Here is an 18,391-nt window from a genome sequence, read left to right as displayed (position 1 = left end):
AGATGACTTGACAGCTAGAGTGTTCATTTCCCATCTTTGCCATCTCTTCTCCATTTATTTTGACCTTTCTAAGTGGCTAAAGTCAAGGAATGACATAATGAGAAATGGGAAATAAGATGGAGAGAATAGAGAGGATGTGACAGGCTGTTTGTTTGTGTTTATGTGTGTAAAATAGAAATGGGGCCTGCTGCACGAGGGTGCTGGCCACACATGTCACATCGGGAGGCATGATTATCCACCAGGATTACACTTTAATCAATCTAAAGCACTACTCCCTGTCTGCCCCCGTGCTAATCCCATCAAAAGGAGGGCTCTTTCTGCCTGTCAGTTTACGCTCTTATAATTCACCACCATATTAAACACCCCAGAAAGCTGTATGTCAAGAGTCAACCCTGGCCTCAGCACCAACAATTCATTCAATTTCAACATGCTGCAGAGAGGATTTTTTCATTTTTTTTATTTATATGATCTGTGGCACTTGGTCTAAAGTGAATGGCAAAAGTGTATTTAGGGCGTGCCCAACTCGTCGCCTCTCCGTCGGGCCCGTTCTCTCAACTTAATCCAATCGTACTCGCCTCCGGGAGCCGCCATCTTGTCAGAATTTGACTCCGCATCAATCCCTCTTACCAAAAAGGGCATTGATGTGACATTGGGGGAAGGGAGATACGTCCGTCTGGTTGACGTATATATACCTGACACATACTGAATCAGCCACATTAAGACCATCGCCCAGGAGCTAGGCTAACAGAACAGGTTACTAGATAAACGGAAGTGGGAGAAAATGTTGAGATTTTTTACTGGGACCGGGAAGGAATGGAGTCATTTTTTTTAAATTTTGTAACGGGAACAGGATTTTTTAGAGGGTAGAGACCGTGTCTCTAGTGGAGATTACACTGGCTCAAGTCAAGTACAGGCAGCCAGCATTTCTGATAAAAAATTTTACACCTTTATTTATTCAGGGGGAAAACACTGAGAGCAATGTTCTCTTTTTCAGGAACGCCCTGGTCACATTCACATCTGGAAGTTGCCCAGTACAACCGCAGTCTGCTCTGCTGGACACTGAGCAGCTCCACTGGAGCGGTTTGGGGGATATGGGTCTTGCTTAAGGGAACCTCAGTGGTGGTAATCAGGAAAAGGCTGCTTCTTCACTTCCCCACCCAGATTTAAATCATTGCTTAAACTGATATTCAAAACAGTCACATGCCCATAGACTGTAAAACACCGACCCACACAGCCCAAATCCTCCCAGTGCTCCAGATTAGCATCTAGTGTATGTGCCATCGATAGTAGGCTGTATTGCAAGTCATTGTGCATGTGCGGCTAATTAATTAGCATAACAGAGCAAACATGAATACACCAATCAGAGTGTCATCTACCATTCCATTTAAATACCTGCACCTTGCACACTGCCATATACATGGAGGATTTTGAAAATCGGGAAAAATTGAGCGTTAGTGATGTATTAATTCACCCATGTGCAATTATTCAGAATGATTATTTTATGAGCCCTGACAAGCCAGATCCATGGATTTACTGCAGTCTGCTTAATAATAAAATATCAATAATCTTACTAGCTGAATAATGCGCCCTTTAAATAGCGGGAGAGATAGGGGGTAGACACGCCGCAAAGGTCCGCAGATCGAAGTCGAACCCACCGGTGCTGCCTCGAGGACCTTCAGCCTCTTTACATGGGGTGACCGCTCTAACCACTCAGCTGCCGGCCATCCCCACAACTCATTTTACGATCAATACACCAATGGACACACAGTTGGGTGCAGGAAGACTTGATAATTACACAACGTGGACATGAGAAAATGAGAAATGCATCGATCTAAAACTAGCAATGATAGTAGTTTTGCAACATGTGCCGCGTTGCGCCGTTGCGCCGTGTGCCGCTTTGCACCGATGGAAGATAGAGCCCTGAATGTCTTTGAATTTCCGACTGTTGGCGGACAAAACAAACAATCTGAAGATACCGTTGACTCTGGGAAATTATGATAACAGTTACAGCCTATACAATGAATTCAATTTCTTCCAATGTATGTAACTCCAAGTACATTAAGTACATTAATCCTTCTATTTCCTTCTAATCCATCTATTTTCTAATCCTTTTTCTATTTCCTTCTATTTTCACCTGGAAGAGGAACATGTGCATGTCAGAGTGCAAGAAAAACACACAAGGGCACTGTGCATTCAGTTCAATACCTTACAAACACAAGCTATATTAGGAGAGCTGTGTGTGTCTGCATGTCTATGATGAAACCCCCCCTCTTTCATCTCTTCTCTCTCAGCCTCACTCTCACACAGCCTAGATGAATGGATGGATAGAAAGAGGGTGGAGGGGAGAGAAAGAGAGAGAGAGAAAGAGCTTTGAAAGGGAAAGAGAAGTCACCAAGGGACAGAGGTAGGCCACGTAAAAACATTGCTTATGAGTATTCAGGATACAAAGAACCTTAGAGCCAGGAAGAGATTTTTTTTCCCCACAGACCTCTCTCCATCCATTTGTGCATGCATGTGTGTTTGCATGGTGTTAAAGCTCAGAGGGAGGTTGAGGGAGAGAATCATGTTTTCTGCATCCACGGAGAAGAGGGATTAAAAACACGCATACTGTTCATACACTTACACCATATACCGAATATGTAGACTAACCATACATTTAATGGTAGAGTGACAGCTTGTGCAAATAGCCTACATCTTTTCACAGTAAACAAACAGATGGCCGCCTACGATGATGTGCCAACTAAGTGTCAGGACAGCAAGATGCTCAGATAAAGAGATGACAGAGCTGGACCAAACAGACACACAAAACATGACTCATCTGCTTGATCCTGGTGACAAAAATTGGGTTTGTTACGCAGGCTAATTATTTCTCTCCATGTTAAACCACAGTTGGCACAAATGTTCTAACTGAAATGGCTTAAGACAATCTGGGGCTCTGGGTTGTGGCCAAATTGCTGCATTGCATATAGAGAGCGCGGAAGCGGCTTAGTCAGCTGTAGACAATGCACATTGGTGGCATCATGACACAGAAAAACAAAGCGTCAGTGGGTCACTATTGGTTTGTGTTTGTGCCACAATACTGGCTGGCAAAGCATGTGTTGATTTTAGCTTTCTACTGGGAGAAGGCATGACCACACAGCAGCAACAAGGCCTGATATAACCGGACCTGATGGCACTCATATCCATTTGTCTTTTTTTTTTCTGTTGACATTGTGCATATGTTATCTCTATCGTTTTTTCTATTTTAAGTATTGTTTTTACTATTTAACTTGCACTATGCACATCTTATATATGTAGGCTCAGGTACTGTGTTGTGCTGCATAAATGTTGTGTTTTTGTAGTGTTATTTACAATTACATACACAGAGAAATGCACTCATTCTGACATGCATAGAGATATATGGTAAAATGACGATAAACTTGATTTCATTTGATTTGACTGGGGAAATATACATTGCAATCTGTACTCTGTAGTGTTTGGATGGTGACATTTTTAATCTTTTTGGCTCGCCAATCAATGGATACAAAAGGTAACAATAGCTGATTTGAATGGTGTTTGAGAGAAACCTCTAAAGACCTTTTTATCCACAGCCCCCTCAAATTAAAGCTAAAGTAGTGGTGGAGGGAAAAATCGTTACTTAGATGCATCATCGATTATCCAAATGTTAATTGATAAAATATTGTTCACATAACGCACCAGGTGGAACATGAAAAAGTGGAGCGCCCATACAGTCTTTGGCGTTGACCATAACAGAGACATGGCACAGAAATCGAATGAACTGTTTTTTTTTAATTCACTGGTGACAGAGAGACTAGCAGCACAACGTGGTCTCGTGGCATGATATGGATTAACGTTACTTCAGAAGGCATCGGTACAGAGCATGGTAGGGACACACTCTCGCCAAACAACAGATGATATTTTCGTAATAAAAAAAACAAAAACAGGGCATGCAGATTAAAAAACTTCCTTATATACACCAAAGCAAGGAAAATGTAACATGGCATACAGTTTAAAGATTAAAAAAGGACACACAGTTGTTAAAATAAGTATAATCAATAAAGTCACATACACATAGAGAGACATTGCAAACACACATGACAGATAGCAGCATTACGGAATAGTGCAATCTCCTGTTATGGCCCCTCTAGTGAATAAAGGCTACAAGTGGCGGTGGAGCTAAGTAACGGATGACTTTGTATATCTCAGTATACAAGTTTGTGACAATTCATCATGTAGATGTTGAGATATTTTCTCACACGTCAAAACTTTGACCTGCTGATGGCGCTAGAAGAAATGTCAGTAAGTCATTAAGATACATCCGCTGGGCTCCATGAATGTCTGTATAACATGTCATAGCAATCATTCCAGCAGCTGTTGAGATATTTCAGTCTGGACCATGATGAAGCAGCCAAGGCAAGACACAAATAAGATTTATGTCATATAGTAATGCTGACATGGAATGTAAGTTTTCAGTTCTTCCAATAAGTTTAAACATGTTATAGTAAATCAGACTTTGACTTCTGCATTGCTGTTCCCTTACTTCATTCCCTCCAGGGCTGCAATCAAACTGCTAGATATTGATTATATGTTTGAGTGCGTGTTTTGCACTGACTGCTCCTTCCTGTTGTGCTTCTATTATATACATCAGTATGCACTATGAAACTGCTAGTACGTGTGTACACTTGCCACAGAAATCTGAAACATTTATTAAACTTGACATAATTCATAGTGACAGCTGACCAAGCCAGCTAATTTGAAAAGGAAAGCCTTCTCTGTCAGTTGTAAATGTGCGGTGCAACCAGAAATCATAGCCGTGAGAAAAGTAATTTGCTCTGAGGCTTGACCTGGGCTCAGACGAGAGTTTCATTAAGACGCTAATGTTGCTAAGGAAATATGATTGCGGTGTAATGGAATCTACTCCAAAGCGTGAGCATACCAGTGCTACCGAAACCCTCATTTAAGATGCCAATTATTTCAGGGATGCAGATTGTGCTCTCTCCCTCCCTCCCCTCTCACCCATTGCTGCTGCCTCCTCCTCATCTCGCTTTTTTTCTTCCCTTTTTTATCCTCAATGTTTCTCTCTCCCTCCTTCCATTTCTCCATCTCTCTGCATCTCATGCAAAAACATAGGTCTCTATGGTTTAGGAACCCACTGCTGACTGATGGAAATATCTGATTTGGAAGCAGACATACAGGCAGAAATATAGATAACAGAGGAGACACGGCCTCTGCTGACATTCTCTCTCTCCTCATTCATTCCTTTAATGTCTCTCCACCAGGCCTCCATATAGCTGACATGAGATAGGTTCGCTGAAAGAAGTTTTCTGTCTACCTCCCGTTATCCCTTCTATAGGCCTGCTTTATTCTTTCTTCCTTATATTCTTCACCCTATGTCACAGTTATTCACTCTTACAATCAAGCACAAGATCACTCCTGACTTCCTTCTTTCTCATTATGTTCATTCCTCTGACGCTGCATACAGTAAACACAACACAGGATGCCAGCTGTCTATTAAAATGCTTTCTAGCAGCAAGATGAAAGGCATGCAGCACTGACTGGAAATTAGGGGCTATCTTTTATCTGGTTGGCTGACATGGATAGCTGTCTGTGGATTTTAGTTACTGGGGAGAACAGGGAGATAATGGCACCGTGTCAGCAACTTCTAGAGCTGCAGGGGCCAGAAGAAGATAGAAGTAGATATATGACCCATCATGTAGAGGTATGTTTTGTCACATTTTTTTGTATAGTTGAATTACAGTCTTTATTCATCGTAACCACACTCTATAGGAATAATTTTTCAAACAGTATATCCAGGATCTGCAAACATCACTGTGAGGCGTGGAAAGAAAACACTACTAATGAATGAAAATATGACCACTTACTGTATGGAAACACACACACACATATATATGTACTTTCTCTCCTAAAATGCATCAAAGGGCATCTCAGAGTCTTCCCAAAAAATGAATTGGTAAAACCAACATTATTTAGAAGGTTATGTGCTAAATATGTTGTAGGTGTCACAGAAGAAGAAAGTTACAGGAAAAAGCCACATAAGAAGCCACATGCATGAATGAGTGCATCATCTCAAGGTACATTTAAAAAAAATGGACCATAGTACACACAGATAAAACCCGTGGTCGTGAATGTCCAGCATGGACTAGTTATGTCACATAGTAGTAGTTTAAACTATTTAAATTTTCCATTAATTTCCTTATCATTCATCTGTTGTACTCAACTCATCTTATCACTCATCTCATCTTCAACCGCTTATCCAGGAATATGTCACAGGGGCAGCAACAGCTCTAACAGGGGACCCCAAACTTCCCTTTCCCGGGCCATATTAACTAGCTCACCACCTCAACTGGCTCCTTTCAATGCAAAGGAGCAGCTGCTCTACTGCGAGTTCCTCACGGATTGTGGAACTTCTCACCCTATCTCTAAGGAAGACTCCAACCACCTGAGAAAACCCAGCCGCTTGTGCCCGCGACCTTGTTCTTTTGGTCATGACCCAGCTTTTATGACCATAGGTGAGGGCTCAGCTCTCTTTTCGTCACAACGGTGCGGTAGAGCGACTGCAATACTGCCCCCGCTGCTCTGATTCTTCAGCCAAACTCACGCTCCATCGTCCCCTCACTCGTTAACAAGATCCCGAGGTACTTGAACTTCCTCAATGGGGTAAGGACTCCCTACGTAAGCAATCCAACAGTTTCCTGCTAAGAGCCATGGCCTCAGATTTAGAGGTGCTGATCCTCATCCCAGTCGTCTCACACTCTGCTGTGAACTGATCCAGTGAGTATCCCTTCCCACCACAACTATGCCTAGATATCCTGTCCATGAAAATCACAAACAGGATTGGTGACAAAGCGCAACCCAGGCCACCCCTCCGGGAACGAATCCGACTTACTGCTGAGGATCCGGACAGAGATTGGATGGCCCTCAGAAGTGACCCCCTCACCCCATACTCCCGCAGCACTTCCCACAGTATCTCCCGGGAGACCCGGTCATATGCCTTCTCCAGATCCACAAAGAAGATGTAGACCAGATAGGCATACTCCCAGGCCCCTTCCAGGATCCTTGCCAGTGAAGAGCTGGTCTGTTGTTCCACGTCCAGGACAGAATCCGCATCGTTATATATATAAATAATTTAAATACATTGATACAAATAAAAATATATATATTTAAAGGCAGTTTTACATCATTGATGTTTCAGTTCAGAAAGATTTAAAATGAAAAATGGCTTCAAACGCTGGTCAGAAGAGGCCTCCCTGATGATACAGTCTTGCTGATTGGAGTCATTCATGGTGGATGTGCCATTTAAAGGGCTGCAATCTAGTCTGATTGTGACACCTGCGCCTTCCCTCTCTCCCTCCTGTTATGCCTCCGACTCTCATTTTGGAGTCTCTGTAGTAGCCAGGAGCCTCCTCCTTCAAAATGACGCACAGTGGATTTGGGGATGCTAACAGCTGCACACTAGGAGGAGGGACAGCCTTGTCCACGCACCTTTTGATGTATTAATTCTTGAAACGCACACCTCAAAGGAAGCAGCTCCGGAATTAGGACACAGTTGTAGATTTAGCTTTTCAGTTGTTGTCAGATTGTTGTGACGAGGCAGGTCTCTACTGATTTACTTAGATACTGTTTTTTTGCCTGCATTTTACCTGTTGCCTGCCAGCTGTGTATGTTCTGCCTGCCAAGTCTGATTTGAGTTTGTTTCCCTTATTCTGACTGGCTGTCACTAAGTGTAACCCTCCATAAACTGCCTTTTTACTATTTTGCCTATTGCCTGCTGCCAGCAGAACCCAGTTGTGGGCTAATGTGCCTTTATATCGGAAAGCAGAAAAAAATCAGTATATTTCTTCACAGAAAATGCATTTATGTCACTAACTGTATTTGACAATTTTTTTAATCGATGCACCTGGTATGGAAATATTTTAATGGTCTTATTTTTTGCCAGTTTTTGCTTGTTATGCATTGTTTTTGTTACAAAGTATTGCGTAAAGTTTACCTGCATTACATTTGTTGGCCCCAACATTGGTTTGCTGACCATTCGGTCGGAACGCACTGTGAACTGTGGATATGTGTATGTACATAACGATAGAAAACAGCAGGCAAACACTATGAAATACTTAAGTGTCCCTGGTGGGAAAGGAGTGTTTTAGCAGCTTCGACAGCAATCTGTGAGAACCTGAAATGCACAAATGCAAACTCACAGGTGGAGAAGCAGACAAGGTTTGAACCTCATTAAATCCCGGTCAGGTAGCAGCCCCACTGAGGCCAAACACTCTGCAATTCACAAGACACACACACATGCACACACTTCTGAGAGCTCATAACCCAGTACCTTACAAGCAAGTGTGTGTGTGTGTGTGTGTGTGTGTGTGTGTGTGTGTGTGTGTGTGTGTGTGTGTGTGTTCCAAACTGCATACTTGTGCTGTGTGCTTTCACTCTCGCACCACAAGCACACATACACACACACAGCCGTATGCAGCGGTGAGGCATTCATCTGTTGATCTACATTCCTGAGCTTCATGCAACCCATTAGTGCAAGCCATCTCACCACAGTTAGTTGGAAAGATGGGATGGGAAGGACATCAAACAATCTTTGTGTACAGCACACACACACACACACACACACACACACACACACACACACACACACACACACACACACACACACACAAGAAAGGAAGAAAGGAAAATAGGATGTAAAGGGAGAATCAGTAGAGTAGAGGGAAGAGACTAGATGTCTGTAAGAGACTGCATCTGTGTGTGTGTGTGTGTGTGTGTGTGTGTGTGTGTGTGTGTGTGTGTGTGTGTGTGTGTGTGTGTGTGTGTGTGTGTGTGTGTGTGTGTGTGAGCAAGAGAGAGAGAGAGAGAGAGAGAGAGAGAGAATGAGAGAGAGAGAGAGAGCCATAAAGCAAATTTTCTCTTTGGCTTGCAGATGGGAGGCATAAAACTTTCATAAGAAATAAAGAGTTGTCAGATAGAGAAAGCATGTGTTGAGGTTGTCCTCAGAATGAGGTTTGGGGGTTTGCAGTGCAAGACCAAAATAAAAAAAACATCACTTAGTACAAGCAAATGCACAGAGGCTAACACACAAGCAGAATAGGATGAAACAATACACAACACAATGACTCACTTTTACCATTCATTAATAACATCTTCAACAACAAAACAGAGGGCAAGTCAAGAAGGTGCTGAAAACAATTTAAAGACTGGCACGACAAATACTTTTCACAAAATATCCAGCAGCATCAGAACAAGACATGTTTAGATGTGAAGCAGCTCATGAAAGCATCCTGTGACTAGTTTGCAGGTTCACAGGTTGAAACAGACACACTAAACAAAAACACATATACATAGACATGTTTATATCTGCAGTTCTACACTGCTGCCATTTCACAAGTCTGCCGGCACTGCAGCGCTGCAATTGGGTGATATTGGTTGTGTCTGGTTTAGGGACATAATTCTGTGTTCAGTGTGTTTTCATCAAACATACTGGAACTCATACAGCTGAGAAAAGTATGTCTTAAGACATCTTTGACTTGCTCTACCGACCTCCTTAAGGATGTCACTTGTTCCTCTCACTGGTCTACCCATGAATGCATCATAAACAATGTTCACCACTGGACACTTGTTGGCCAGTTATCTGCCACAAGAAGACATTGGAATACAACAGAAATGGGTCATATGAGAGCGCTGCAACAGTTATTTTCATAATCAATAAATCGATCAAGTTTTTGTCTGTCCAACTGTCCAACACCAAAAGATAAAAAATGATACCAAACAGGGAAAAGCAGCAAATCTTTGCCTTTGAGAGCCCATCAAATATTTGGCATTTTGCCTGAAAAATAACATAGATGATGAATCAATTATCGAATTGGATCTGAATTAATTTTCTGTTCATTGACCAATATATTAATACACTTAAATATATCCTCTACTCTTTTACTTTTAGTCAGTCTGTTGACTAAACATAAGAAACACAGTCTTAACTTTGTGACGGATCTACAGAAAAGGTAGGGGGGGCAGTTAAATCCCTCAGACTTCCCACTATTGTCCAACAGCCACAGCAACAATCACAGTCCTCTATACTCTCACGTAGTTGTGGTTTACCAACAAGCTCTCTTTGCCACTCATGCTGTCAGCAAGATCAGTAGGAGGCAACGCAGATAGTGAGCAACAGTTAGTGAATGTGTGTGTGCATTTCAGTCAGTAAATTGAAGGGCGGATCATGAGATAATGAGCCCCCGGGCACAGACATGCAAAAGGCCCCAACATCTTTTCCCACAGAGGAGCAAGACACACGTACTTAATGGGGGTTGAGCCTCTTTTTGTTGTTGTTTTGCACCTCTTTGTAGTCTTTTCATGGTTTCTTTATTGTCATTTTTTGTATCTTCAAGAGAACTTTGTGTCTCTTTGTGGACATTTAGCATCTCTCCGTGGTCTCTGTGTCTCTTCAAGTGACATTTGATGACAGATGAAGGCCAGGGGGAGCCTGGGCCCCTTGGCCTGTGCCTGTGCAAAGTCAAATGAAACAGACTTATAATGTGGATTCAGAGTATGTACAGTGTAAATATTTGGTTCGGTTCCCCATAAGTATAATAGGGATGCACTGATACCGAAACTATATCCCAGTACTTAACCCAGTCACTTCCAAACAGTGAGGCATACAGCTTATACTAGTATTGGATCAGGACTTGGTAGAGCAGCTATCGAGTCCAAAAAAATCTCATCAGTGCATCCCTAAATCATACATTAAGTGCAGCACGTGGGGAGAGAAGATATTAAACCTCTTGGGAATCCCTGTAATCACACCCTGCAGGTGGATGCTCAGAATGGGACTTTTAAAGAAATGCTGTTATAGTGACCAGCAGCAGAAGAAGGAACAAGCGTGTTTACAAACTGAGCAGTAAGACAGCATGAGAAAAGATGACAAAAAAAGAGTGTACATAAATAGACCACAGTGCAATAAAAGTGCATTAGATGTACAACATATTTCAGTGAGTAAACCACAGCCCTCAAGAAGAACATCGCACTGTAGAGCCAAAGGTTATTTCAGGTTCAAAACACACACACACACACACACACACACACACACACACACACACACACACACACACACACACACACACACACACACACACACACACACACACACACACACACACAAAAAGTCAAAAAAGTCTGACTTTTCGCAGGGAGTGATCAGTTCCAACAACACTCAGAAAGGAAGTTCCTGCCTCCTGCAGCCAGCCATTTACAACACAGCATTCAGTGATGAAGGTTCCATTAGGAAGTCCCATGTTTCCCTGTGCACTCTCAACTCCTCTCACGACAGACTCTGTTTTTTCCTGCCTGTCAATGCCAGGAACCTATTAAGGAGCAGCGGTGGGGATACAACGTGGGGAAACAATGTAAGGATGGTCTTAGCCATTGTTCCTCACCGTTGCTACTTGAGAAATGTCCGGTTGTGGTATTTTATTTCTGGTTGAGCTGCAGTGCTGCGTCTTGTCTAACATTCTACCTGAAGACATGGTTGTATGATATATGCTCCCATCTTAGCTCACTGGAAACAGCATCTGAGTCTTTCCCTTTGAGGGCCAGGGGTGTAGTTACGTTATCATCTCTTGGTAGAAGAAAACAACTTTGCTTGCTTTGGAGAATTATTGCAAGCACAGAGAAATATGCACGTTAAACAGTTAATGACTTAGACATGCAACACCACTGATACAGTCTTTTAAAAAGTGGATCATTTTGAATGTATGGTAATGTATAAAAAGTGAAAACCAGGCTGGTGCCCCCCACCCAGCCAGAAGCACAAGGGAAAGCCTTGCAGCCTGTATTGTTCTTCTGATTTCCATTAAAGTTCGCCCAGTGATGAACTGCAGCCCACCTCTGTGACCGATGTCCTGCTAAACTCCCCCACTCATGCATCCACCATGAAAACACAACAGCAACTTTTGTCAAGCTCAGTTACAATGCAGATTTATGCACAGCATAGCCCACTGTTTGCCCACTGACTGCTTTCTAAAAGGTATATGTCACAAAAACGACAGTACATGCAGACAATCTTTGAGGTGTTCAATGACTGTCTAGTTGCTCCTTTGTTTTAATAAAAGAAAAGTTGGAAACACTTTCAGATATCAGCAAGACACACTGGCATGGTTCAGAGGTGAAAGAAAAATCAGTTGTCACACAAAAAGACTGCCAGAAAGTTGCATAGTGCCTGTTACTGCTCCAGCCTTAAACAATTTCCCTCTGGGATTATTGAAGTATTTCTGATTCTGATTCGGGGAGGGGGGGGGGGGGGGGGGGGGGGATAAATGTAGTGTTAGTCCATGGAAGAAATTCTGGGCTGATTTTGATCGCCAAACATTAATGTTTATTACATAAATGGGACAATAGAAGTACAAGTTACAATAAAATCAAGGTTTTATTCACTGATAGCCCACCTGCAGTGCTCCACTGTGGCTTTTTTAAAGGGATACAACATGGTCTGTTTGATTTTGTATTCTGCTTAAAAGCTAATCGAGTGATTGAAGGGGTGATGGTGATCAATAGCAATATGTATATGTTGTCCTGTAGCCATCACAACTAAGCCTATCTAATGAAAGGCATCATGCAAAACAACAGAGATGACTCATTAACATTTAAAATATACAACAAATGTTGTACTCACTGTATGTGATGAGTTATTGACAGATCAACTGTATTGTTTTTCTTACAAATTTGGCTGCCATTTAAAAATGCCAAGTTAAGAGAGGAAACGGCCATTGTCTTTGTCAGCTACTTTTGTTTTGCTCTTTTTTTGGCAGCTAAATTAAATTAAATGATCAATCTTAACCTACACAGTAGTAGTTAAACACTGTGGACAGATAAGGGGGGATCCCTAAGTTGTGATGTCATCAGCAGTGATGGCTTAGCCTGGTACAGCACATAAAGATGTAAAAACGTTCAATATCAATGTTTCTGTGGTTTGGAGGAATGTACAATTTTTTTGGCCAACTAGGCTGCGTATCCTCTGGACAAAATAACCAACGTGCGCAAGCAATAACGTCACCCACCACTAGAGATGCACCGATCCAATATCTGCTCCGATATTGAATAATTAGCTGGATCGGATATCGGATGAATGAGGCCGATCCAGCATTCCCATTCAGTCATCGGCCGATACGCTCAGCCCAGGTATCGTATCGGTGCATCTCAGTTCATTTGAATGATACTGAACTGTATGACTAAAATAGGGTAAGAGTCAGTAGTAGGACTGTGCCATGTACAGATCTAAGCCAGCTGACATTCCTTTAAACACAAAATATGCTTTCAGGGCAAGAAATTCACCTCCCTTGGCAATGACTTCAATGCTGGCTGGCTACAGTCCAAAAAATGGGCTGGATTAACCTCAGCCACAACAAACACATGATGTCAGGGGCCAGAGTGCTGATGTCTAAAAACTCTTAATGTTGGAAAAGGTAAATTAAGTTTCACACTTACTCCTAATCCACTCATTTCTAACTGTAAGAATTAAGAGTTTATTGGTTATCTTATACTGTATTTTTTTTTTTATACCTCCCTTGTGTTTTTGTAAGCTGTTGGAAGCTCAATTTCCTTGCGGGAGTCATCCCAAAGGATCAATAAAGAGAAGTCTAAGTCTAAGTCTCTCTCTTGTATGCTTTATTTCAGACAGACATGGCACATAGAAAAGACATATCAATTTTGTACAGAAAAAGCCATGAAATAAAGTAAATTAACACTGGATACTTCAAATACGTTTGTTCTGAATGTATTCAACTGTTGAATAATCCAATGAATTTGGTTACTTAGAGAATTTCTCCTCTCACTTCTACCCACCCCTAAAAAACCACATGAAGACCACAGAGCCACTTTATCCAAACTTCTGCAAGCCCCACTGTTTCATAAAGTTGTGCAGCCTGTGGGAAGCTGTGGTTTGCAGTGCAGATGTGCTGCGGGCACAAAGCATACACACACCTTCAACACGGTGTGAACTCACCCTTCTGCTGACAGTGATAGGAAAGAACCCACCTTAGGATACCAACATGGTGAGTGAGACAGAGAGAGAGAGAACTGTGAAAGCGTGGCACAGCTGAGGATGAGTGTGTCAACACAGAATGAGATTAGTAGTGCTATCCCTAGGCGTTCACTCAGCTGGTGTGTGTGAGTGTGAGCCTGCTGACTCCTGGCTCTCATGTATCTTTGTGTGTTCTCAGCAAGGGGTTTTTGGCTTCTTTGACTGACACAGACGGAGAGTTTAGGGAGTCCCTCTCCCTCCCACAGCACATCGAGGAAGCCCTAAAGCTCCTTAGCCCAGGCTCTGCCACTTGTTTGAGAACCTCTTTTTATTTTTTTTTAACTAGAAATACAGTGGAGATAAAACGATGGAAAATCGTACCTAGTGTCGCCCAACATGGCTCAATCTCAATCACACTTGCACGTGTTTTTGAAAGCTCGCACACACCCTCACAAATTCTTTCTTTTGCTTAGCTGTGTTTTGTCTTTGTAGTGGATTATTTAGTTCAGTAAGAAACTGTAAGCCTTCATCCATTTTAGCAATCAACTCAGCACACATTTTTTGTGCACAAACACACTCCCACTGTGTGGGCTAACAAAGGCATTTACAGGTTCAAAGAAGCCTCAGGAGAAGTCAGTGGATGGGAAAGTCTGGAGAATATGAACCACGTGGGAACACCGGGCGCTCGGCCAGTCCAGACAGAGCATAGGTTGGCATCGACCAGTACCGGCCAACCTCACACACACACACACACACACACACACACACACACACACACACACACACACACACACACACACACACACACACACCATGCAAATTACTGCACATCTCGCTTAGTGAGAAAGAAAAAAAACATGCAACACACTGCTCTAGACACACACTACAATGTTTGTGTAAAGGAATCGTGTCGTGTGCCATGTGGTTTGTGTTGTTTCTTAGCTGACAGCCACAGCTGACTTTAGAATTCCTAATTACAATAATTACCATCGTGACAATCACACAACCAGAGCAGTGTGTGTAGTGACGGCGTACAGTAGCATCATGTCTGGTTGTTCAGAGTGAAGCAAGTGTTCTGTGCTTTGCTCTGTATCAGAGCAGCCATCCCAAGATGCTCACTGGAGTGGCTAAAGATTATGGGGGGGCCACGGTGTGTGTGTGTCTGTGTGTCTGTCTGTTTCCGTGCTTCAATACTTCCATCAGATTAAGCTGCTCAGCCTTTCTTAATGTTCTACCAAAGGCTTGGTGACCAAAGTGGACTACTTTACTATTCATGACAATTAGGCCCCATTTACACGTACACGCTTATTTTTAAAAACAGAGATATATTTTCTGCGTTTGTACCCTTCGTTTCCACAAAGATGGAGAATTTGCCTCTGAAAACGATTCTTTATCAAAACTCTTGCCAGAGTGGAGATTTTGAAAAACGTTGTGTGTGTTTACATTTTCATTTGGCTGTTGTTGCTATTTTCGGGACTCTGATACGATGACTATACATGCCATACACAGGTTTGGCATGCTCTTGATGGCATATATACACGGGTTAGTGTAAACAAAAACTTTTCTAAAAACAGACAGGTGTGCATGTTATTTTTGAAAAAAACGGAGACGGCGAATGGTCCCTTTATGAAAATAGCCGGCCACGTATAAACTTGGCCTTAGTTTACCCCCAGAAAATCTTTTTGGTTTTCCCGTAAAGGTAATGTGAACAGCAATGCTTTGAGCTAAAGGCTAACATCATGCTAACAACATGCTAGCATTCACACAATGACAATGCTAACAATAATATAGCAGGTATAATGTTTACAATGTTCACCAGCTTAGTTTAGCATGCTAACATTTGCTGATTAGCACTAAACACAAAGTACAACTGAGGGTGATGTCATTAGTTTCGCAGGTTTTTTATTTATTCATATGAACGGACTGGAGCGTGAGTGCAAGTGGGAGGAAACTGAATGGAGCACAGAGCAGATTTTCTTTTCTCTTTTAAAGATGGAGTGTCGCCTTTATCTCCCACTCCAGTTTTGCTCCAGTATCACTCACATCATGAGTTTGAGGAATGCCTGAGTCTCTGTCTCTTTATTATTGCAGCACGGCAGTACATGCCGATGGATAGAGCCTCTGCTTCTCATCATGGTAGGCTTCATTTATCTGATAAATACAACACAATTTTTTCTTAATGGTGAATGATTTGAGTGGAGCGGGGTGCAATCTAGTTGAGCGTCGAGCGGAACAGCTCTGAGTGAGGGAGCGGGCAACCAGCAACCCGCTCCACTCAGCTCATGAGGTCTGGTTTATAACTAATTAAAAATTTGATCTAATCATAGCGCAAGATGAAAAGGTCAGAGATCACAAGTTATTACAATTCATCTAATTTCATGGAAATGCTCCAATAGTAGTTGAGATAATTCAGCCAAAGTGGTGGACAGACTGATTGATTATTTAAAGGAGATGAACTGCATGAGATTTGAAATATCAAAACCTTTTCAGATCACCCTTGACAACCTTGAAAGGTCCAGGGTAGCAAGCTTTTTTTTTAAAGGCTGTTTTGCTTGTTTTCATTTCCTGAAAAGTTGACATTTCCTAGATACAGCAATTCATCAGTGCCTATTTGCAAATCACACATCATGGCATCGTTACAGTAAATGCATCTAACAGCCACCGGCATGTGAGCTGGTATGAGTCACCTCTCTGCACCTCCAAGGAAATCACGCTGACACAGAGATAAACACACACACACAGCGGGGGACTATACAATAATGCGGGTCAGTCACATCTCAGAGGACAGTGTTTGTTGTGTGTGTGTGTGTGTGTGTGTGTGTGTGTGTGTGTGTGTGTGTGTGTGTGTGTGTGTGTGTGTGTGTGTGTAAATAACAATGTGGCCTTTAACCTTGTCCTGGATAGAGATTTCTTAATTTCAGTGAATGCAGCATAAATTACACACTCACACACAATGTGACACCCTTTAAACATGTTAATTTCCCGTGTAAAGAATGCTTTGCCATTTTAATGTCGTGTAGCTGCAGTTAGCCAACCAACCATGGCCAATGCTCTGAGGCAGGCAAGCACAGCAGTGACCAACAATAACAGAGAATGAGAGACCATGAGAGAAAGAGAGACAGGGAGGTTTTGCATTAGAGATAGAGGTAAAAACAGGAGGATAGCAAGCGAAGCAAAGATGCAGAGTGAATGCGTGCAGATTGCTAAGAAGCAACCATGCAAAAGTTGCATATATGATAAGAACAACCATCACTCACTATTTCTTCCCAGCTCCATCCACTGCCTTCTTAACTTGCTTTCTACAGTGTGTGTACTGTAATTGTATGCATATGTGCATGTGTCACGCTCCAGCTTAAAGACATTAGTCAGGCCAGAAGGGAATTTTGTCGAAACCTGGTCCAGCTAACGAAATGCTTCAGAGAAGGGATCGACCGGAATCAGTCTGTTTGCACATAGGTGCAAAAATATGCACGGGCATGTCTCGCTTCCGGCATCTGATCAACCACACGGATGCAAGAAGATCCCAAAGCTTAGTGCGAAAAACAAACATCAGCATACAGAGAGAAAGATGATACAAGCTGGAGTCATGAATAAATGTGTGCTGTTTCAAAACAAATAAAAAAGAGACAGCAAAAAGAATGAGTGTGATAAATGAATAACTGACAGGAGGTGCTTTATGAAAATAGTGTGAGAGGAGAAGATGAGAAATAAGGCACATGAGAAAGATAAGGAAGAATGAGAGTAAGAGAAAGAAATAGTAAAAAGTGCAGACCCAATCTATCCTTCCCTTACCTCTGCTGCGTGCGGTGTCCTTTGGGACAAAAAAAATGTTGTGGGGAGAAAACTTCAGCGCCGCTACGGATCAACACTTTGTAGCTCTTTCCAAGGTAATATACATATATATATCTGTATCTATCAGCCAAACTCTTCAGTCCACTTGGACAGTATTCTGTCTACCTGCGTGGGTTTGTGTAAGTGTATCCTGGATGGAGATGAATAGTGGTGAGTGAAAGGAGAGTACTACGCTAGAGGGCAGACAGACTGGTTGAAACAGGAGAGCTGGGAGAGGAGAGCAGACTGAGTAGGATGGAAGTGTTGCTGCTTCCTAACATCAGACCGGCTGGGCTGGATACACCCACCTCATCAGCATGCATCACATGGGAGTCGCTCAGATGCTTTAAAGTATGCAGAGAGAGAGAGAGAGAGAGAGAGAGAGAGAGAGAAAGAGAGAGGGAGGGAGAAATCTTCCTGATCTGATCTGATATATGCACACATGCATATACTCAAAAAGGATCTCATTAACCCCCTTTTACTGACACACATACACAGATGTATTCTCTCGACTGAACAGAGCCTGTG

General features: G+C 42.4%; 1 protein-coding gene across 1 annotated transcript in view; it reads right to left on the bottom strand.

The window, feature by feature from the left end:
* kank4 (KN motif and ankyrin repeat domains 4) overlaps positions 1–17,899 on the bottom strand; it is an 82,676-nt gene extending 64,777 nt beyond the window's left edge. The window contains exon 1 of the mRNA XM_083940486.1: positions 17,825–17,899. The gene's annotated coding sequence lies outside the window, so the exon portion shown is untranslated. The remainder of the gene's footprint in view (positions 1–17,824) is intronic.
* Between the last annotated feature and the right edge of the window lie 492 nt (positions 17,900–18,391).

The sequence above is a fragment of the Echiichthys vipera genome (assembly GCF_963691815.1).
Source record: "Echiichthys vipera genome assembly, chromosome: 3".
Taxonomy (NCBI): Eukaryota; Metazoa; Chordata; class Actinopteri; order Perciformes; family Trachinidae; genus Echiichthys; species Echiichthys vipera.
The sequence above is the reverse complement of the archived record's forward strand: the minus strand, read 5'-3'. Positions and strand labels throughout refer to the sequence as shown.